Source organism: Meles meles, chromosome 17 (genome assembly GCF_922984935.1).
Source record: "Meles meles chromosome 17, mMelMel3.1 paternal haplotype, whole genome shotgun sequence".
NCBI classification, from domain to species: Eukaryota; Metazoa; Chordata; class Mammalia; order Carnivora; family Mustelidae; genus Meles; species Meles meles.
Genome location: NC_060082.1, coordinates 6896563 through 6920779, shown reverse-complemented (window position 1 = coordinate 6920779; position 24217 = coordinate 6896563). Strand labels below are relative to the sequence as shown.

At 41.8% G+C, this 24217-nt stretch overlaps 1 protein-coding gene across 3 annotated transcripts in view; it reads right to left on the bottom strand.

Annotated features, from left to right (window-relative positions):
• DDR2 (discoidin domain receptor tyrosine kinase 2) overlaps positions 1-24217 on the bottom strand; it is a 149884-nt gene that overhangs the window by 33487 nt on the left and 92180 nt on the right. The gene's annotated exons all lie outside the window — the stretch shown is intronic.

The window sequence follows — 24217 nt, the reverse complement described above, 5'->3', positions numbered from 1 at the left end:
GGACAAAGTATACAAAAGACTGGGTTTCAATACAGCGACATCCCTGAGAGACCGGGGACAAAGAAGATAAGTCCTACAGTGGCACCAGCTTACTGCTGTGATAGAGTCAGGTTGCAGCACAGTGAATGAGAACTCAGGCACAGTCTAGAGGATTCCCCAAATCAAGGAGACAAAGAGAAGAGTCTGGAGAGGCTACAGGGATCTAGGGTTGCCAGGTAAATACAGGATTCCTAGCTAAACTTAAATTTCAGATAAATAACAAATCATTTTTAGTGTAAATATATACGATGCAATTTTAAAAGTAGCAGGCATGTAAAGAAGCAGAAAAATAGAACTTTTAATGAGAAAAAAATCAATCAATTGAAACTGATTCAGAACTTATATAGGAGTTAGAATTTAAGAAGAAGACTATTCAAACAGTTATAACTATATTGTACATGTCCAAAAATACAAAGTCAGCCACTGTAGGAAAGAGTTTGGAGGTTCCTCAAAAAATTTAAAAAAGAATTACCATATGATCCACTACCGGGTATTTACTGTAAGTATACACAAATGCTAATTTGAAGAGATATATGCATATGTATGTTTATTGCAGCATTACTTATAATAGACAAGATATGAAAGCAACCAAAGTGTCCAAAGACAGACGAATGGATAAGGAAGAAGTGGTACACACACACACACACACACACACACACACGGAATATTGGTCAGTCGTGAAAGAATGACATCTTGCCACTTGCAGCAACATGGATGGACTTACAGAGTATAGTGCTAAGTGAAATAAGTCAGGGAAAAGGCAAATACCATATGATTTCACTCACATGTGGAGTTAAGAAACAAAATAAATGAACAAACAACAAAAAGAGAGAAAGAGAGAAAGAAACAAAAAAAACCCAGTCTCTTAAATACAGAGAACAAAGTGGTGGCTGCCAGAGGGAAGGTACATGGTGAAGATGGGTGAAACAGATAAAGAGGATCAAGAGTACACTTAATCTTGAGAACTGAGAAATGCTGAACTATTTGATCATTATATTGCATACCTGAAACTAATATAACACTGCATGTTGATTATACTTAAATAAAAATAATAATAACAAAAAATAAAAATATAAGGAAAGCTAAGGTGATATAGAAAGGATACAAACCAAATTTCTAGAGAAGAAACTTGACTGTGTGAGAAAAGACACTGGATAACATTAAAGGAAGATCACACATTAAAGAAAAGATTGGTGAACTTAAAGACAGAAATAGAAATTATCCAAAATGAAACAATGACAGAAATCAATCAAATAATCTATCAAGCAACAAACAAAACAGGGCATTAGTTAAGTTCTGGAACAATTTCAAATATCCTCATACACATGTAAATGGACCCCTTAAAGAAGAGGAGAGAGGAAAACAAAGTATTTGAATAAAACATGATGGAAATTTTTTTTCAAATTTGATGAAAGTGTAAACCTAAGAAGCTCAATGACCTGAAGCATGAGAAACATGAAGAAAATTACACTAGAGTACATCATAATCCAACCGCTTAAAACAGGTGACAAGGAGAAAAGTTTTTAAGCAGACAGAGTAAAAGAACACGTTATGAAAAGAGGATCAAAGAAAAAATGACAGCAAATGTCCCACTGGAAACAGTAATTATATAGTAAACATATAAGATGGGTTTTCATGTTATTTACATCTCTTTAAGTAGTACTTGACTATTTAAACAGAAATAGTAACAATATACTGTGGGGTTTACAATATATACAAAAATAAAATGCATGAAAATAATGGCATACGGCTGAAAAGGGAAAAATGGAGGTTATCCTGTTGGAAGATTTTTATACTATATGAAGGGATATAATATCACTTAAAGATAGATTTTATTTAATTAAAGATGTATATGACAAATCCAAAAGCAAGCATAAAATCGCATTTTCTTTTTTTTTTAAGATTTTTATTTATTTGACCAAGTGAGGGAGAGGACATAAACAGGGAGAACAGCAGGCAGACAGAGAGAGAGAAGCAGGCTCCCTGCTGAGCATGAAGCGTGATGTGGGGCTCAATTCCAGGACCCCGAGATTATGGCCTGAGCCAAATGCAGATGCTTAAACAACTGAGCCACCCAGGTGCCCCTAAAATAATGTTTTCAAAAAGATTTATAGTCAACAAGAGATAAAATGGAATAAAAAAATACAATTGACTGAAAAGAAAGCAGAAAACCACAGACAAGTTACAAGTAAAAGGATGAAAAACATACACCATAAAAACTTTATTTTAAAAAAAGCTTGAGTGGTTATATTAATACCAGACATAGCAGATTTTAACAGAAGAAATAAAGATGGTATTTCACAATGATAAAGGTGTTAGTGCATCAAGAACACATGACAGTCCTAAATATGCACATAACAGAACTTCACAACAAATGAAGCAAAAAATAAAAGACTGCAGGGAAAAGTGAACAAAACCACAATTAGAGCTGGAGATTTCAATACTTACATCTCAATAATTGGAAAATAAGTGAACAGAGAAATCAGTAAGAATATTGAAGATTGGAACAACATTATCCACTAGTTTTACATAACTGACATTTATAGAACTCTACCCAACAACAGAGTATACATTCTTTTAAAGTGCATATGCAACATTTACCAAGATAGACCATATTCTGAATCATAAAACAAGCTGCAATAAATTTTAAATATTCAAGTCATACAAAGTATGTTCTCTGTCACAAAGTAATTACTATTTTGAAAAATAAATAATGGAAAGATATCTGGAAAATCCCCAAATATTTACAAACTAAATAAAACTCTTCTGAATACGCCATGGGTCAAATGAGAAACCAAAAGGCAAACTAGAAAGTATTCTGTACTATAAGATAAAGAAAATATAACATAACAAAACTTGTGGATACCACTTGAGAAGTACTTATGGGGAAAATTACCATAGTAAAAGCCTATATTAGAAAAGAAGAAAGATCTTGAAACTATGACCTCAGTTTTCACCTTCAGAAACTAGAAAAAGTAGAAAAACAACAAAAAAATACAAAGTAATTACAAAAAGAAAATAATAGATATATTAGTAGAAATCAATGAAATAGAAAACAGAAAAATTCCTTAAAACCAAAAGTTGGGGGACGCCTGGGTGGCTCAGTTGGTTAAGCAGCTGCCTTCGGCTCAGGTCATGATCCTAGCGTCCTGGGATCGAGTCCCACATCGGGCTCCTTGCTCAGCATGGAGCCTGCTTCGCCCTCTGCCTCTGCCTGTGCTCTCTCTCTCTCTCTCTGACTAATAAATAAATAAAATCTTTAAAAAAAAAAAAAAAAAAAAAAAAAAAAAAGTTGGTTCCTTGACAAGATTTAAAAAGAAAAAGCAAAAAAGAATCTTAAGCCAGACTGATTGGGAAAGAAAAAAGAATACACTACAAGTATCCGGAATGTGAGAAGTCACCGAGGAACAGATACTACAGATGTTAAAAATATACAGTTAAAACTGTAAGCAGTTTTATGCCAACAATTTCAACAACTTAGATAAAATAGTCAAATTTCTTGAAAATACAAACTACTGGGGTGCCTGGGTGGCTAGTGGGTTAAAGTCTCTGCCTTCGGCTCAGGTCATGATCCCAGGGTCCTGGGATTGAGCCCTGCTTCAGGCTCTCTGCTCAGCAGGGAGCCTGCTTTCCTTCCTCTCTCTCTGCGCCTCTCTGCTTGCTCGTGATCTCTGACTGTCAAATAAATAAAATCTTAAAAAAGAAAATACAAACTACCAAAGCTCACTTATAAGGAAATAGATAACCGGAATATCCCTGTATGTTCGAAAAAAATTAAATATATGGTCAATAACTTTCCTACAAAAAAACCCTCCAGGACAAGATGACTTTACTGTTGAATTCTACCAAATATTTCAGAAAGAAAAAAATAGCAAGCACTAACAAACTCTTCCAGGAAATCAGAGAGGATATTTCCTCATTCATTCTATGAAATCAGCATTACTCTAATATAAAAACCAAACAGAAATATTATAAGAAAACTATAGATTAATAACTGTCATCAACATAATTGCAAAAACTCTAAATAAACTTTTAGTAAATTGAATCAAAAATATATAGAAAGGATAATACATCATGACGAAGTGGGGTTTATTCTGGGAATGCAAGGTTGGTTTGATGTTCACAAATCATTCAGTGAAATTCACCACAAACCTAAAAAGTGAAACTGTAGTATCACTTCAATAGATACAGAAAGAGCATTTGATAAAATCAAACATCCTTTCCTGATAAACATTCTCAGCAAACTAGAAATAGAAAGGAACATCCTCAGGGTACCTGGATGGCTCAGTCATTAAGCATCTGAGTCTTGATTTGGGCTCAGGTCATGAGCTCAGGGTCATGAGATCCAGCCCCGAGTCAGACTCCACGCTAAGTATGGAGTTTTCTTAAGTGTCTCTCTCTCGGGGTGCCTGGGTGGCTCAGTGGGTTAAGCCACTGCCTTTGGCTCAGGTCCTGGGATTGAGCCCGACATTGGGCTCTCTGCTCAGCGGGAAGCCTGTGTCCCCCTCTTTCTCCGCCTTCCTCTTTGCTTACTTGTGATCTCTCTCTCTATCAAATAAATAATTTTTTTTAAAACAGGGTCTCTCTCTCTCTCCCTCTGCCCCCACTCCCCTGTCGTCTCTTGCTTGCTTGCTTGCTCTTTAAAAAAAAAAAAGGAACTTCCTCAATACAAACACATGTAACAGATTATTAAAAACCATATGCCAAAAAAACTGAACAACTTAGAAAAAAATAGAACTTAGAAGAAATGGATAAATTCCTAGAAAGGTGTAAACTAGCAAAACTAAAGCAGGAAGAAATAGAAAATTTGAACAGACCAATCACCAGCAATGAAGTTGAATCAGTACAAAAGATGGTTTCACAGGAAAATTCTACCAAACATTTAAAGAAGAGTTAATACCTACTCTTCTTAAACTATTTCAAAAAACACAAGAGGAGGGAATCATCCTGACACCAAAACCAGATAAGGACAACACAAAAAAAGAGAACTACAGACCAATATTTCTCATGAATATACTCTCTCATAAACATAGATGCAAAATTCCCAACAAAATATTAGCAAATGTAATCCAACAATATACTTTTAAAAATCACACACTACAATCATATGGGATTTATTCCCAGGATGCAAGGGTGTTTTAATATCCACAAAACAACATGCTATATTGCATCAAAAAGAGAAAGAATAAAAACCATCTGATCATTTCAACAGATGCAGAAAGAGCACTTGACAATGTACAATATCCGTGATGTCATTTGATACTTCCAGAAACAGTATGATGAAGCAAAACCATATACAGCTGCTTTGGCAGGAGTCATGACCATCTACCCACTGAAACACTTCTAGGGTTCCTGTCCACTGCATTTTCCAAGTCAAATTTGAGTCAAGGGAGGAACATGGGATCTAGTATCATTTTGTCTCTTCTGGTCAGATGTATAATTTCTCCATCTGAGGTGACAGGTTCTACAAATAATAATTATGCCTGAATCTCAAGTGTAATTCTGGGCTGTTCAGGAATGAAGCATCAAATTCTCAAATTCTAAACCCTCTGGAATGTGAAATTGAAGGGAGGAGTAAGGATGAGGAAATATTGATACAGGATGCCAATGAGGCCAAAATTACCAGTGAGTGAGGTCAATGAACATTTCAGAAATCACTCACAGGGTGTGCCCTCTCTTGTGGTCCACCCCTCCATGCTATAAAGGACATACCCTGACTCAAGGCCTATGCTAAGTGTTTTAACCCTGGTGCTTAGTAGCTCTCAGTATCAGTGACTTAATGGCAAGGAGAAGGTTCTGGACACCTTTGTCCCACATGCCACGTGACCCAGTCCAATTTGCCAGAACACTCATATTGGCATTTGGGACACAAGCCAGCTACTAATAAACTAGACCTTTGCTTTCCCTCTGTTATTGTTCTCTATGTGTATATTTCCCTCAAGGATCTTCTGGGAAGGGGTCTGGCTGGCCAAAGCAGGCAACTCCTGTTCCTTTGGCTTTCATGTCCTGGTGCCCCCAATTGCTATCTTGACTCCTAAAATACAGCTCTTCACAGTTTTCAAAGTGGTGTCCCATTGTTTCTACCTGTTGACCCCTACAATAACCCTACATGGTAGATAGGGTCTATATTAATATTCTCAGGTTATCCACGAGGAAACAAACCAGTTAAAGTCCCACAGCTATTAAGCAGTCCAAATCCAAAATTAGTCCCAATGTATTAGACAGTCCCCCTCTGCTTTTTAAAAATTAAAAAAATTTTTAAAATTTCTTTTCAGTGTATCAGAATTCATTGTTTATGCACCACATCCAGTGCTCCATGCAATACATGCCCTCCATAATACCCACCACCAGGCTCACCCAACCTCCCACCCCCTGCCCCTTCAAAACCCTCAGGTTGTTTTTCAGAGTCCATAGTCTCTCATGGTTCATCTCCCCCTCTGCTTCAACCACAGGCACACCACGATGCAGGCTGTTTCTCCCAACACTTTAAGCTGAGACAGAGTTTTGCAGATTAGTAAGAGAGCTTGTCTCTGGCACCTTCCCTCCTTTCTGAAACCAAAGCTTTGTTCATGAATCTGTCCTATCTCCATCCCCAGCATGACATTCTGCATGTTTACTTATTGCTTTTTGAGTCCATGCGGTCCTTGAGTTCCTATTTTCATTCATTCATTTATTCATTCATTCATTCATTCATTCAGTGATTTTTTGGACCACTATGGAAATATAGCCATAAACAAAACAAAGTGCCTTGTGTCAGAGTTTGCATTCTAGTGTGGGGAAACAGACAACAGGCAAATGTAAGATGAGAGAAGATGGTAAGTGCTGTGAAGAAAAACAAGTGTGGAAAGGAAATAGGTAGTCTTTCCTGTAAAGAGAAAGGGAAGGCCTCTCAGATGAGGTGACTTTGAGCAGAGGCCTGAGTGGAAGAAGACAGTGAGCCCAGTGACTCTTAGAGAGTGGGATGTTTCATGGAAAAGGGACAGGAAAACAAGAAAAAATCTTTTTGGTTGTTTCAGATCAGCACGGAGGTCACACACCTGAAGTGGATAGAGTAGCTTAAATTATTATCCAGCATTGTCCCATTGCCCTGTAACAAACTTGGACAAAACTAAATCAAATGGTTTTGGGAAAGAATAGTACCAATTTTGGTTAAATTCTCCTTCCTCCGATTTCCAACATTTTTAGTATCTGTTTTATAGCCGTAGGTACATAGTACTTTGTCATATAATTATTTGTGTGAGAGTCTGATCTCCCCCGCAGATGGCAAACTTCTTGGAGGGAAAAAGCGGGAACAGGGGGATAATATCTTCTTCAAGTTTATTTCTCAGTGCACATCTGGGGAGACAATAGGTGCTCATAATAGTGATTGAAAAAAGAGATAGATATGGATTAGGAGTAAGGATAAAATTGAGTAGAATATGTTTCCCTGCAAACCTTACCCCCCTCCAGACTATTCCATCTCAAACAACTCCATTCTGCCAATTACTTGAGCCAAAAATTTTGAGGCCACCCTTGACTCTTTTCATACTCCGTATCCACAGCATCAGCTTATGAGAAATGTTGTTAGCCACCCTAAAAAGTTCCCATATCCCATTTACTTCCCACTTATGCTGCTACCATTCTAGGTCAATCCACTATCTCCTATCACCAGGAATAGAACAATAATCTCCCCCACCCCAGACTTCCTTTTCTCCACCTTGCCTCATGTATCTATGAAAATGTAAGTCAGACCATGTAAGTCTTCTGCTCATCACCCTCCAGGAATTTCCCACTTCACTCAAAATGATATTCAAAATGCCATGTGTGGTCTCCAGGAACCTGCAGAGTTGGTCTTCAGCTGTCCTGGACCACCGTCCAGCACACCCCCCACTGCCGCCCAGCCACTCTGGCTTCCTTGCTGTTCCTCAAACACACTAAGTATGCTTCTCTTTCTGGCATCAAAGTATTCAATTTAGTGATGGGAATAATTCGTGCAGGTTGAGGAATTTCTTATTATTTTTCACATGTTAACATATCTGAAATCGGAATGCATCTTACAAGTAAATGGTGAGTCAGAGCTCAACTCTCTGGGGTTTTTTTCTTAGAGTTACACAGAAGAGTGAGACATGGTACAGTCAGGAGTGTCTTACATTTGATGAAGTGCAGTAATAATAGCATCCACTTAAAAGCATTCGGGGGGATGGGGGAGGGGGTAACTGGGTGATGGGTATCAAGGAGGACACACAATGTAAGGAGCACTGGGTATTATATAAGACTGCCTCTACCTCTGAAACCAATAATACCTTATATGTCAATTAACTGAATTTAAATAAAATAAGATAAAATAAAAGCATTTGTCAAGTGCCAGACAATGTGATATTTTCTCACTTATTACTTCATATTTCTCACCAATCACCCATCTATAGGTAAGAGTTTAAACAATAGCCCAAAGGGGTGCCTGTGTGGCACAGTTGGTTAAGAGACCAACTTTTAGTTTCGGCTCAGGTTGTGATCTCAGGATCATGAGATGAAGCCCCATGTAGGGCTTTGTGCTGAGCATAGAGTCTGCTTGGAATTCTCTCTCCCTCTTTCTTGCTCCTCCTGCTCATGCTCTCTCTTTCTCTCTCTCTCTCTCTCTCTCTCTGTCAAAATAAATAAATAAATCTTTTTTAAAACCTGCCCAAGGCCATTCATTGAGTAAATACTAAGTCACTTTTAGAATCTGACTCTAAAGACTGCCCTCTCAGCGACACAACCTCTGAAAATAAAGAGATTTCAAATCCATTCCAGGATCTGAGCAAAGTTCACATCTTTTCTGGGTCTCAGTTTTTTCATGTGAAAAGCAAGGGCTGCATCAGATGTTTTCCAAGGCAGGGGTTCCCAAAAGCCTGTCCATGGACCAACCACTCGCTCTAGAGTTGCTTGGGAAGGTTGTAGAACATCCGGTAAGAGCCCCGTCTTAGAGACTTCGGGAGATCTGAAACTGCCCAGGAACCTGAAGATCTAAAAAATTTCCCAGGTGATCCTGTTGTGCATTCAGGCTAAGGAATCACTGCTCCCAAGTCCCCTCCAGCCTGGACACATGGTGACTCTCTAGGGTCACTCCAAAGTCCAGAGACATCCACATTCACAGTCCCACTGGGCTCTCATTCCTGACTCTCATGCATCTCCAGTCCCTGGGCCACAAGTGTAGTGAGAACTTCGGTTTCTCGGAACATCTAAAGTAAACCAGAAATGGGGAAGGAGGGTCCATTGGGGTGAGTCATGATATTGTTGCAAATAACTTCTCCACCAAGCACTGCTTATCCTGGGAACAGCAACCAGGGAGTTTTAACCGAGTTGCTTGTAGCTGAGCTGTCCTTATGAAACCTGTCAAAGCTTCCTGGCTCAGGAATCCTATTTTATGTTCTGACTGTAACTATGTAGGTACTTTCCATAGTTAACAAAGAAAGGAAGAGAAAGAGGGAGAGATCCCACCTAGGATACTCTGTTTGGTGTCAGAGGTACACCACTCCCCCCCCACCCCCCACCCCCTCCACCCCCCCCAACGCCCGGTCCCAAGGCTCTTTGCTCCCTTATGTATGACTGTGTTCGGACCTATGCTCCAAGTTGTTCAGGGATCAGCAGCCCCACCCCCACCTGGGAATTTGCTACAAATGCAAAGCCTCATTCCCCACCCCAGACCAACAGAATCACTCTGAGGAGGAGCCCAACCAACTACGTGGTCACCAGCCCTCCAGGGGACTCTGACACAGCACCAGTTTCATAACTGGAAGGACTGGGGTACAAAAGGAGACTTTAGTTCTCCACGTGAAAAAAAACCCCACAATTCTAACTCTGTTGGTGTGCCCCTACTTCTCATCCCCTCCAGGCCTTCCCTCACCCAAGCACGTGGAGACAGCAGTGGCAACACCAGGACAAGAACTGACAGGCCTCCCTGAGACCCCGCACACCTGGGGACCAGGACAGGAAGGACAGACAACACATTTATTCCTGCGAGGAGGCAGTCGAGGAGTGAGAAATAAACCTGTCCTTTGGGAGTCTGTCGTCAGGTCTATTAGCAAATCCCACAACTCCTACTTCCTGCAAATTTCGGGAGTCCAGCTGTTTGTCTCCTCGCAGCTGAACCTCTCTAATGCTATCTAGCTCTTCTTCCTGGTTCCTTCGCCAGCCCTTGTCCACATGGCAGCCCATGAGAGCTTCCTAAAACCTTATTCTGACAAGAACCTTCTAACAACCTTAGGGACTTCCTGGGACCGTGTGGCTCACGAGGTCTTCAGGATCGGACCTCAGCCTACCTCCCCAGCCTCACCTTGGGCTCTCCCCACATCTCTACTCTCTAGATCCCAGCACACTGGTCTCATCCCTACTTCATAAATGCACGAAGTACCTTCCGACCTCAAGGTCTCTCTGTACGTCCTGTTTCCTTTATCTGGAATGTTATTCCCCTCCCCTCCCATACCTGCTAACTCCCTCTCATCCTCCAGCTCTCAGGGAATTCCTCTGAGCCCTTGCGAAAAGTACATACTCTTATAATGCACTGGTTCCCTTCTTAGTGTTCCTCACACCTGTAATACAGATAGTTATTTGGTTAGTTTGGTTCTCTCCACTAAACAGTTAAGTGGCATATGGCCAGGGAGCCTGTCTTTTTTTCCTCTCTTGTTTCCCTAATTTCTAGTAGGGTGTCTGGCATTAACTGAGTGCTCAGTAAATATCTGCTAAAAAAAAAAAAAAAGCAATAAAGGAGGAATTTTCTGTTGTTCGTAATTATGGGGCTTAAAAACAGAGACCTGGGAGATCAGGCAAGAGTAGCTTTGACCAGTGATCTCTAACCAGTCAGTAGACATATAAGACTTCCTTGTTATTTGGGGTCATTACGTATCTATGGCAACCCATCTTTTCATTCACGTATTAATTTAATGAATGTATGTATTTAGTGTAAATTTATTTAATGTTCATGAATTTACTGAATTTACTGAACAAATAAGTTCCTGCTTATTGTCAAATTGTCTATTTGACCACAGCTTTTATCAGTTGGTACTATTTCAGACAGTATGACAGAACTATGGAAAAACGCTAAAATATGACAGGGGGTTAACAGAGATGGTCAGTGTGTTATTTGAGGTAATCCTCACCAGAGATTTTCTAGTTCCCTAGTGCCTGTTTACCTCCTTATTGAAGCTGTAAGCAATTTTGAGAATAGTAACCAGGTCAGACTCCTCCTTTTCCTCCTCAGCAACTGCCAGCACATGGTGCCCATTAGATGCTCAATACACATTTGGCAAATAAATAGGTAAGCAAAAAGGTAGAGGGATGGAGAGATGGGTGGATGGATGGATGGGTGAATGGGTGGGTGGGTGGGTGGATGGGTGGGTGGATGGATGGATTGATGGATGGGTGCGTGGGTGGGTGGGTGGGAGGGTGGAGGGATGTGTGGGTGGATGGATGGATGGGTGGATGGGTGGATGGATGGATGGATGCAAGGCTGAACAAAGGAGAATTCACATGGGTTGAACTCTAGAGGACAGCTGCTGTGACTGGTTCATGTCTCCAGAAATGATTATTTCTCAACCATCTCCAAACAACAGCAAGCAGTAGGGATGCTGTTTCAAGGGCTTTGTGGCCATTTGTATCAGAGGAAGGGCAGCTCTGGCAAGGATATTAATCAATGGACACTGGATAACTGTCCAACAAGCTGTACTAAGGAGGGACCCCAAACATTGGTGACAAGAGGCACAGAAGATGAGGAAAAGAGGTGGGAATCCCACCATATGCCTTGATGAGGATCCCCAGCTCAATGCCAGAACAAGGCTCTGAGCCACCGGTATCACAAACCTTCTTTAGGCAATGGGAATGGGCCTGGAGGTCTAGATGTTGGGACCAAAGAACATAAGGATAAGGATAGAGAATTCAGAGATAAGAGCCAGAAAAGCAGCCATTAGGCAAAGTTTCTTGGTGAATCAGTATCCCCAGGGGCCTCAGAGAAAGGGCATAGGAAAATAGACAAGCTGATCTTGGATGGCCTTTCGCATCCTAGTGGGTCTTTGGAACCGGGATAAGCCTTGGCCCAGGGCAACCAACGTGGCACTTCTCAGCAGTACCACTGTGGTTTTCCTATTGAGTATGCCTATTTTTGGTAAACTCCTTCTGTGGAAGGGATCCCAGCCAATAGCAAAGACACAGAATGCCAAGTCCTAAATGTCACGCCCCCTTGCCTTTCCCCAAGCCCACTTCATTTTTTATCAGAGCCCCTCCATCTGTCTCTGTACTCCACATTATGAAAGACAGGGGAGCATGAAAAGGCAGAGAACAGTAAGAGAAGCAAGAGATCCGGCAGCACAGAAATGTGTCCTGATTTTGCCTGCTGAGTTGTCTTGGTGGTTCTTGACGCTTCCGCTACCCATCAATCTCCCGGCCAGAGAAGCCAATTCACTTTCCAGTTTCCCAGAGTGGAAAACTACCAGTGCCGGCTGCCCACATGCCCAGGCAAAGCTTGATCTGTCCTGAGCGCTGGTAGCGCCTGGCAGGCAGGCTGAGGAGATACAGCTGCCACTGGCCCCAGCTTCCCAAGAATTATTTTCACACCATGCTGCCAAGGTGGAAAGCCTGAAAGGGCTGCTTGTTCCGTGATGTTTACCATCTCACTGCTAGCTCCAGACCACGGGCTTACCCATCAATGAGTGTCCTATATGCCGCTTCCAGGAACACACACACACATGCACACACAGAGCACATGTGAGGCCTGGGGCATGGCAAGCTGACACCTGGGCCTCATTGGACACCGGGAAGATGAGACTGACTGGGAGCAGGGTTACTGGGGTCAACCAGGGGATCCAAGGCAATCTATGGTCCTAAAGAACACCTGCAATCATAAACTTTAAACCCAGGAAGGAACTTCAGGAACGAACCCTTCCGATGGCTCCATGTTAAATATGAGAATCTCTGAACCCCCCCAAAAGTGAACTGACTTACTCAAGGATGTACTGCTGAGAGTGTAATGAGGACTGACATTCAGGTCTCCTGATCCCTGGTTCCTCTTTCTTCAACCCTTGGCTACCTTGATGGAATTCTTCCAATTCCAGAAAGGACAAGATGGTCCCATTTAAGAAGCTGTCGCTTGGGTTGCTGCTCACCACAAGTTCCACACTGGAGGCTACTGCAGACTGGTTCACTATTCAGGTAAATCTGCACAATGGGATGCTGCTAGGAGTCAAGGAAGATTATCTGGATTCCTTAAGGTACACGGGCTATTTTGCCCACATACTTTTTGCTGAAGTTGAAATTCCACTTAGGATTAGTCCTTTTGAATTGCAGCTTTCCTAGAAGCCCAAAACACTACCCAGAAACAGTTATTGCAGAAGAGGGGTCCTCAGGCTGTATGGGACTCCAGGGTAGTAAAGTGAGAGTCCGCCAAGAAATATTCTTCATCCTGGCTCACAAAGTCAGCGAAGGCTTCACAGTGAAACAGTATGTCCCTCTCTCCCACAAGGAGGTGAGTTGAAGGGACAGCAGGGTCACCATGAAGGTCAGGAATTGAGAAGAAAACCGGGGTATGGTCTGGAAGCTGAAAACTGGAGTCTGCCCCTTCCAGATCATGGGACTCCAAGACAAGTTACTACACCTCTTTGAACCCGAATCTCCTCATCATTAATAATATTACCAAGACGGTTGTTACAGAGATTTACTACAATGAATACAAAGGGCTTCATGAAATAGAATAGGGCTCCAGGAATGGCATCCAGAAAGAGGAAGAGAGGGGATTATTTGTTTTAAATATTACATTCACTCTTTCTTAAGCAATTTGGAGGTTTTGTGGTCTTGGGAGGATTACTTAACTTTCAGCCTCTCAGCTTAATGATAATAATAATATTTGTTTATAGGAATGCTGTCAGGAAATAGGAGTTAAGATATAGCAAGTACTTTATATGGTTTAAAGTAGAGTAAAGCTTAGAACAGTAATAACAAAGGTGTTATGTATTTTTTAGGTATTTTGACTCTGACTCATTCTAAAACAAAGATTGGAATTGGCTTTCAAAATTGTATAAGATAATAAACAAACAAACAAACAAATAAAGGTATGCTAAGGGGAAAGAGAATAGGGACAATAAGACAAGCCAGAGAGCTAAGGTTAATATCGGAAATGTATAACATTTGGATCTAGACCTTTGCTGGTGATGGGCTTCTCAAATTTGGCTCTGAGCTTCCCAGGAGCCAATGAAAAGAGCACAGGATAATCAGTTAACACGAATCACAATGGCAACAAGGTGAAAGTGAACTTTTTAGTTCTGTTTCCAGGTGGGATCGAGTAGCTTGCAGTAACCAGTGCTCCCCCTGGGCATATCTGAAGACCTAGATAAAATTCATAAAGCATCTGTTTGAAAGCATCTGCTTGCTGCCTGAGGTTAAAAAAGTTAAAAATGGGCAGAATATAAAAACAGCTGTTTTTCCAAAGAGATTGTGAGCACAGGGGACTAGAACTTTAGAGAAGGGCAAATCTGAGAGGCCCTGTAACTCCTGCAGCCACGTTTAGCCAGTCCTCAGTTTGGAGCAGGGATAGAGGGCTGGCTCTGGGCTTCGCACAGGCAGAGTGTTCCCAGGGAGCAAAATCCCAGAGCCCTTGAACAAGACCAGGGATCCCACTAGCTAACAGCATTTTTCCTCCTGAGTACATCTGCCAAATGCATAGCTATCTATCCCTGCTGAGGAAGTTTCTCAATAAGAAAAGCCCCAACAAAGTCCTAAGTATTGGTCTAACCTACTAAAAGCCAATGAATTAAAATGACCGCTTTCCCAAGATGGATCTGCCCTACCCCCATAGCCAGGGCTTCTCCAATGCCAGGATGAATCATTTCTTACATTAACCAGGTTTTATCCATAGAAAATACAATTCATTGCCTGGCCTGATATCTTGAATAAAGGCTATGGCACACAAAAGACTGAATTCCTCTCCCATAATGCCAAAAGTAAGAGCTTTACACATATTTGGGTAAATTGAAGCATGTATCTCTCTATTTACAACCACTAAAATGCTCTGCTGCTAGGCCAAAGCAGAGAGACTGTTAGCATTTGGGGAAAGGCATAGGGGCTGCTCTCTCTCTGCATAGGCTGTAGCTCCCCTGGCCCTCAGATACCAGGAGGCTGGACCTCTGACACTTTACCCTAGCAGCTGTAGCTACAGCTTTGGTCCCTCATCCTCCCTCTGGCTCACTCCCTCTGCACTTAGCATCCCTATCCTTCAAAGAGATGATCTTCCAATGAACTCCTTCTCAGGTTCCTCATATCTTTGTGAAATCAAGTCTCAAATGGCATAAATTGGACTTTTTTTTTTTTGCAGAAAAATAGAGAAAAGCCTGGGATCCCCTTGACTTACTTCCTTCCCGCCTTCTCCTTGCTCCTCAAGTATCTGTCGATTGCCTGTATAAGCCAAGGACTGTGATAGGTGTTGCTCGTGAATATGTAAGAGATCATTGCCATCCCAAATAAGACGAAGACCAAAGTCATAACATCTGTGAAGCGTGGGGGTGGAGGGAGTTGCATATTTTTAAACAACTCATAACCTCCTACTTAAGCCCCCCAAAACCTCACTGTTTTTTTGTTGTTGTTGTTGTTTGTTTTGTTTTATTTTGTTTTAAGATTTTATTTATTTGACAGAGAGAGAGAGAGACAGTGAGAGAAGGAACACAAGCAGGGCGAGAGAGAGAGGGAGAAGCAGGCTTCTTGCTGAGCAGGGGGCCTGATGTGGGTGGGAATCGATCCCAGGAACCTGGGATCATGACCTGAGCCAAAGGCAGAAACTTAACTACTGAGCCACCCAGGCGCCCCAACCTCACTGTTTTGAATGTCTTAAATTTACTTTACTTTACTGTGTACACATCCAAACCACAAAAAAAATGCTGGGAGGCCTATCTTGCCACATCCATGCTCTTCAGAGGCTTGCTGGCTAGGACCAAAAGCTAAGTCAACAATCGCACTATTCTCCCCCAGAAAAATACACTGCCGTGGACAAGCTCGGCTGGGTACAGGGCCCTGTGTTCGCTTGGAGTTTGATGGCCAGAATTCAGGGTTGTTAGAATCCCCAATTCCCAAAGGTAACTTGAGTCTTTCTTGGAAACCATAATGGACCATAATGGTCACTAATGAACTCTTTTTCTCTTTCCTCCCCCATCATCTGCTAAATAGAAACTATTGTTTTATGGTATTTGGTTTATTTTATTTTCCTTTTCTTCCAAAGGTAACAAATCACAACCCTCAATATTTGCATATAACTTTCCAGAGCCCATTAACTTCACTTATCTCATTTGGGCCCCCTAGAATAGCCATGTGAAGTGTAGAGAGTGGAGTTAATTCTGCCCGTTTTATAAGTGAGCAGAGTGAGATACAGAGTTTCACCTGAAGTCACAAAGCTAGATAGTGACAGAGCTGGACCCAGACTCTAGGTTTCCTGATTTCCATTGCCATAATCTATTCACCAACCACATCAGCATGACACTCTGTGTCAGCACTCACTCTGCACACTATCTATAATGAGACCTCAGGGTCAAGAGGAGCCACCAATCTGGGGAACAATCTGGACAGAGGACTCAGGAGGGCTTACTGCCTGTCTAGATCTTAGAACATCTTGGTCTCAGATTTGACGAAATACCATAGCAAGGGGCACCTGGGTGGCTCAGTTGGTTAAGCATCCAACTCTTGATTTCGGCTCAAGTCATGCATGATCTCAGAATCGTGAGATCAAGCCCATGTTGGGCTCCATGCTCAATGCAGAGTCTGCTTGAGATCTTCTCTCTCTGTCCTTCCCTGTGCCCCTGCTCTCTCTCTCAAATAATTAAATAAAGCCTTTAAAAAAAACATGATAGCAACAGGAATCTTCTTCCTGGTTACAGGATATAAAATCAATACATAAAAAATCTGTTGCATTTCTATACACTAAAAATGAAGTATCAGAAAGAGAAATAAAGAAAATAATCCCTTTATAATTACATAAAAATAATAAAATACCTAGAAATCCATTTAAACAAGCAGGTGAAAGACCTGTATACTGAAAACTACAAGACATTAATAAAAGAAATCGAAGAAGATACAACTAAATAGAAATATATTCCATGCTTTTGGATGAAAGAATCAATATTGTTGAAATGTCCATATTACCCAAAGAAATCTACAGATTCAATGCAATCCCTATCAAAATCCCAAATCCCCTTTGTTTTTCAAAGAGATAGAACAAATAATCCTAAACTTTATGGAACCACAAAAGGATCTGAATAGCCAAAGTAATCTTGAGAAAGAAGAACAAAGCTGAAGGTATCATGCTCCTCATCTGTAAGATACATTACAAAGGTATAGTAATTAAAACAGTATGGTATTGGCATAAAAAAAGACATATAGATCAATGGAATAAAGAGCTTAGAAATAGATCCACACATATAGGGTCAGTTAATTTACAACAAAGGAACCAAACGTGGAGTTCCCTCAAAACATTAAGGATAGAACTGCTATGGGGACACCAGGGTAGTTCAGTTTGTTAAGCATCGACCTTCAGCTCAGGTTATGATCTCGGGGTCCTGGGATTGAGCCCTGCATCCAGCTTCCTGCTTACTGGGAAATCTATTTCTCCCTCTCCCTTTGTTGTTCCCCATGCTTGTGTTCATGCTCTCTCAAATAAGTAAATAAAATCTTAAAAAAAAAAAAGAACTACCATGGGAGCTCCTGGTGCTCAGTTGGTTAAGTATCTTCCTTCAGCTCAGGTCATGATCCCAGGGTCCTAGGATCAAGTCCCAGGTCAGGCTCCCCACTCTGAGGGGCACCTGCTTCTCCCTCTGCTCTTCCCTCATGTAACCCTGCCCCGCCTCCTGCTTGCTTTCTCATGCACGCACTCTTTCTCTCAAATAAATAAATAAAATCTTAAAAAAAAATTAGGAGTACCATGTGACCCAGAAATTCTACTTTTGGACAATCTGAAGAAAATGAAAACACTAATTCAAGAATCTTTTTGAACTAGTGAATATGCACCCCCATGTTTACTGTTGCATTATTTATAAGAGATACGGAAACAAAGTGTCTATCAATGGATGAATGGATGAAGAAATTGTGATATATCACACAACAGAATCATAGTCATGAGAAAGAAGGAAATTCTGCCATTTGTGACAACATGAATAAAACTAGAGGGCATTACACAAAATGAAATAAGTCAGACAGAGAGAGACAATTACTCTATGATCTTTTAAATGCAGAATTTAAAAAAACAAAAATCAAAAAACAAGCTCACAGATATAGAGAACAGATTGGGGGTTGTCTGAGGCATGGAGTAGAGGGTGGGAGAAATAGGTGAAGGGGATATAAATTTACTAAAAAGTAAAATAAGGAATCTAACTGTTGGGGGTGGGTAGTGGAAAGAACCTGCATCCTGGGAGGAAGGCCATGGCATAGCATTTTGTTATCACAGGATAAAGACAAAGCCTGTGATCAGAAAGCACCTGTCACACACTGAGGATCCCACAGTTATGTGGTTCCTGCTTTGGGTACCACCCTAACCTCACTTTTGCCCTCATGAGCCCTCGATGACAAACATCTCCATATTCTTACTTTTCTATTTGTGCTCTGTGCCTTTCCTTAAGCTCAAATGTTCTCCTTTCCTCTTTTCACCTAGCCTTGCAAATGCCTTCATGTCCAGCTCATTCTCACACCTTCAGTATTTCAACCAATAGGACACTGGAGACCTGACCTAGTTGGGTCGCATATGAACATTCTGTGAAGTCTGACACTCCAGGAGGCAGTAGAGCACAGAGGTCAAGAGTACGCTTGGGCTATACCCTCGCTCTGCCCCCTAGCTAGCTCTGTAATCTTGAATGAGTTACCTAATGTGTCTGGGCCTCAGTTTCTCCTTTCTAAAACTGGAATAATAATACTACCTAAGATTACATACCATAAATTATTGTGAAGATTAAATTTGCTGACACCCCCTTAGAATGGCACCAGGACTATAGTTAAGTGCTCACTGGATATTAGTTGGTACTCTTCTTTGGACTCTGTGTTCTCTTTTTCCTATTTGGCACAACCAAGGATATTTGAGGGGCAGATGAGTCTCTGTTGTCCCCAGAGAAAGATCCTTTTACTGGCAGGAAGGATATCAAAGGCCACCCTCAAGCTAGACTTGACAAACAAACATACAAGCAAGAAAGAGCCAATCTGGGCAGCATCAGGCATTGCTTGCTTAAGAGAAATGAAAGCAGGGAGGTCTCTTCTCAGCCTTTTTATCTCCCTCTGAGGGCCCTGCTCAAGCTGAATAAAGCAAGCAACCAATCTCTCTCTCTCTCTCTCTCTCTCTCTCTCTCTCTCTCACACACACACACACACACACACACACACACAGGCACAGCACTAGTACCTCAGGTCTGGTTTCAGAAACCTGAAACCAGTATTGCAGTCTCATTAGATGAGGCCCCCACAAACCCTCTCACTTGTCTCTGGGAACATGAATGATGAGAACCCAAGGAAACAAAAATGATTCTCCGATTTGGAAATGTGTGTACATAACTTAACATGTATCAGCTTTGGTGGGAGACAAGAGGGTGAGAAGGGGAGAACCTGTGCAGAAGGGAGCCAGTGCATTTCTAGTGCTTCAGTTTCTTTTTGAAGCTGAGATAGTCCTGAAGGGCTTCTAGCTCCAGCCTTGCTTGCTGGGCATGTGAATGAGACCAAGGCTCCCAGAAGAAGCCTTGTATGATCCTGTTAGTCTTCTTCTATTCTTCCACTTCAGGCGGTCCCTCCAATGCCAGTGACCTCTCACCCCCATGAACACACACTGGCAATTACAAAAAGGAAACCATGAAAGGTCATTTCCTTACTGGTTCCCTCATGGGGCTGGGTGGTTTAAGTGGAATGAACTTGGGACCAAGAGACGGGAGTCGTGGGTTCCTGCTTTATCATTAGCTAGATGTGTGCTCATGGACAAATCATTCACCCCCTTTGACACCACTTCCTTTACCTATAAAATGAGGAAGAGGGACTTGAATATTGTAATGATCTATTGCAATACAAACAGCCTAGGATGCAGTTGCCTGGACCTGAAGAACTCACTGGAAGGTAGGATGGATGCTGGAAATAACAAAACCACAGTGATGAACCTAAAACAAACATGGAATCTATAGAAGAAGAATTCCTCCTCCCCAAATCCAACCTGCTAAAGTCTTTGCCCCTCCCCTGAAAGTAGAACATTCTAGACACCGAAGGAGGATTCTCCTACCCCAGGGCTCTGAATTGCTAGTAAATTGCCTGCTTCCTATGAGGGGAAAGTGTGGAATGGAAACAGGAAGCCCCAGCTCTGTCCTGCTGTGGCTCCACACCATGGAGCCTGAGTGCCAGTGTTGCCTGTTAGGGAAATGAGCTGTTTCTCCCTTTTTCAAGTAAAAGCAGTTGTCACAGGCCAAGTCACAGGTTGGGACCAATCACCCCTGTGCTCCTCACATATAGCAATTATCTGGTTGGTTGGGTGGGTCTTTAGGACCTCAGACCCACCAGCTCTGTGTCCAAGGCAATCAGGTCACTTCTACCCATCCTCCTACCTAGAAATCCACAAGATTCTGATCATCGAAGGAGAAGGAGAAGCTGGAGGAGTCTGACCTTGGTGGCTGATCAAACAACTACTCCAGCCCAGAGTATTATGCTTCATTGCGAAGGCCAAAGACTTCCCTATCTCCTGGAGGTACTCCCAAGCTCTCCACTTAAGTCCTGTAGCCCAGCCCAAGCTGGGAAGGAGGGGAAACTTGACCCAAGGACCTGTAAGAGGATGGAAAAGCTGCCCTTTTGGTCCCTCACTCAGCGCCCCCCACTAAGCAGCCCATGTGTACCTCTCCTTGCCTTCCAGCCACTGTGTAAGCTATTCCTTCTTCTTGAAAGACTTCTTCTTGGACCCACCTCCAGAGAACAAAAGCCCTACAAAAGGCTTCTAGGACTATGAAACTCCTGCAGGGTAGGCTGGGGCAGGTTTTCTGTACCCAACCTGTCATGAGGGTTTTAATATAAATATAATGTATTATAATTAACATAATTATAATATAACTATTATTAATATAAATATTACAGTTTATATTTTAATAAATTTTTATCAGCTATCTTCTTTGTGCTTCACCTACAAGGCAAGGTTGTCTTGAAGTTCAGATTTTAAATCCCTGAGTCTGAGAGGTGCCAGGAAGTTGGGGACAAGTGGATTTTCTTACAAAGGACAGCCATGCAAGATTAGAGCCCCTGCTTCCAAGCCCAAAGCCCATACACATCTTCCAATACAGGCACTAAAGCTCCCACACAATAAAAGCATGGTAAGTTTCTGACAGAAAGGCTCTCACAGATCATCTAATCCAACTTTGTCGCACTACAGGTGAAGGGATTAAAGAAGTGTGAAGAGAAGTACAATGGCATGCTATGTGTCATATAGCTGATGTAAGACCAAGCCAGGATCCTAACCAGGTTTTTCCTCAAAATAGTTTTGGCCACGGTCGCCAAACTGTGGAAAGAACCAAGATGTCCTTCAACGGACGAATGGATAAGGAAGATGTAGTACATATACACAATGGAGTATTATGCCTCCATCAGAAAGGATGAATACCCAACTTTTGTAGCAACATGGACGGGACTGGAAGAGATTATGCTGAGCGAAATAAGTCAAGCAGAGAGAGTCAAGTATCACATGGTTTCAGTTATTTGTGGAGCATAACAAAGAACATGGAGGACATGGGGAGATGGGGAGGAGAAGGGAGTTGTGGGAAATTGGAAGGGGAGATGAACCATGAGAGACTATGGACTCTGAAAAACAACCTGAGGGTTTTGAAGGGGTTGGGGGGGAGGTTGGGGAACCAGGTGGAGGGTAATAGAGAGGGCACGTATTGCATGGAGCACTGGGTGTGGTGCAAAAACAATGAGTACTGTTATGTTGAAAATAAATAAATTTTAAAAAATTAAAAAAAATAGCTTCTTAAGTGAGTTAAATAGTATTTTCTAAGTGAGCTGCAAATCATTCACCAGAATGTCCTAATAATATCCAAATCATTTGTTAATTTGTAGAAATGCTTTTCAGAAAGTGTTGGTATGACTGTTTGTCATTGTTGAGATGTCACAGCTAACTGATACTTCTGAGCCAGGGTTTTGACAGAGGAAACTGCCTCAGACTTTTTCAGTGACTTCTCAATGGAATCAATAGTCATCGGGACCCGGTTCCCGGTGCACTGTTAGAACTAGAAGATGGCTCAGCGCACGGCCCACACTTTAGAACCGGGTATGTGGTCCTGCAGGTCAGCATTTCCCATGGGGATCTAGCCTCTACTGCCTACAATGGTGCCTTCAACACTGCCCCTACCAGAAATGGCACCATGACCACCTGCCCCATCACCCGCTTTGCTGCCACTGTCAGAGCTCTGGTGCTGTACAGCAGGGAGCGGACAGCTCCCGCCATCGTGTCACAACCTACTACCCATTATCACCCTAGCACCACTCTGCAGCCTCCGCGGTGACGATGAAGTCTCCAAAGTGGGCTTAAATGAATGAGCTTGTTTGAGATTAATTATATTATTGGTTAAGTCTGATGCTTAATCCAGTTACTATTTGCCAGCCAATATTTTATATCAAATAATCTAATTTAAATAATTTATATTTAAATAATTTAATTTAAAATAATTAAAATATGTGTCAATATTTTAACAGTTGGCTCTATAGCAGGTCTGTTTATGACCCAGTTCTCCTGACTTAAGTCCAAGTTGCCATCTACTTATACTGTGTGACCAACCTATGGAGAAAACTTAGCTGGCCAAGAATTTCCCTCTTTCAAGAGACACCAATAAGGACTTCTAGAAAGTCATCCAGAAATCCATAAACACACGTATTACTATATACCTACCTACCCTATGTTCATCAGTGTGCATGCCCTAGGACTCCATGAACCTCAAGCCTTGTGACCACATCCTTTAACATGGATTACATTTTCCCACTGTTTGTCTCCAGCTTACCTCAATAAAATAGAAGGCATGGAAGAGAGAAGGATTAGTTCTTCAACGTGCCTCAAGTATGTTACGTTTCTATAAAGGTCTTTGCAAGTCAAGAACTTTATTTCTCTTTTCTGTAGCAGAAAGAGCCAACAGAAATAGTTGAAAGCAGGAATAGGGAGAAAATGCTCTAAAGATAACTGTTTGCTGTCTTCAAACAGCTCATTTCCTGCCAGAGGGCTACAGCAGTGTTCTCCAAACAGATGGCTAGCTCTTTAGGTGTATTCATGGAAATGCCCTCATGTCATCCCGGTCTCTGTGAATGTGTCTGGCACCAAAACTTTCTACCATTCTGTGCACACATAGTGACTTTTCCTCAGAGACCCTATCAGGCAGGTGACACTGGGCTTGTTACATGGAGCAGGAGGCAACCACACTTCAACAGGGCACGAGGAACACAGAGGTGGAAAATGAAAGAATGGTGAGGCCGAGTTCAGATCTGAGTTCAGATGTACCAACTAAGCTCATTACAAGAAAGTAGTAAGACAGTGGGTTTATTAAACCAATAAATCTTTGATCTTCCTTTTTGGGTATGAAGAATATCCCATGAAGAGGGAATTCTTGTGAGGGGAAGAGGGTGAGAATGTTCACAATGTACCCTCATGTTATAGGAAGAGGACAAAATAAAATGTCCTCAAAAATCCAAATATAGCACACAGCGACTGGAAGTCTCCTACCCGACTGTGGAGGGGCAAATGGGTGAAAGCCCTTTGGAAAATTCTTTGGCAGGGTGTAGAAAAGCATCATGCATGTGACATATAACCCAGCAATTCCATTTCTAGGGGTCTACCCCCAAAAGGCTGCGCACATACTTCAACCAAAGACCTTTACGAGAATGATTATGGTAGATTTATTCATAATGAATACAAACTGGAAACAATCCCAATTCCCATCCACAGAAGACTGGATAAACAAAACAGTCACACAAAGTAACATTATACAATGAAAACAAACAGCTGCCAACTCCATGCAACCCTACAGAAGTCCATCACCAACACCACACTGAATGAAAGAAACCAGACCAAAAGCGCATTTAGGCATCATATGCTTCCACTTACACAAAGTACAAAAACAGGCAAAATTAACCTATATTGTTAGAAAACAGGATAACAATTAGCTTGGGGTGAGGGTGGGGAGAAGTGGTTAGAAAGGAGTGTGAGGAGAGC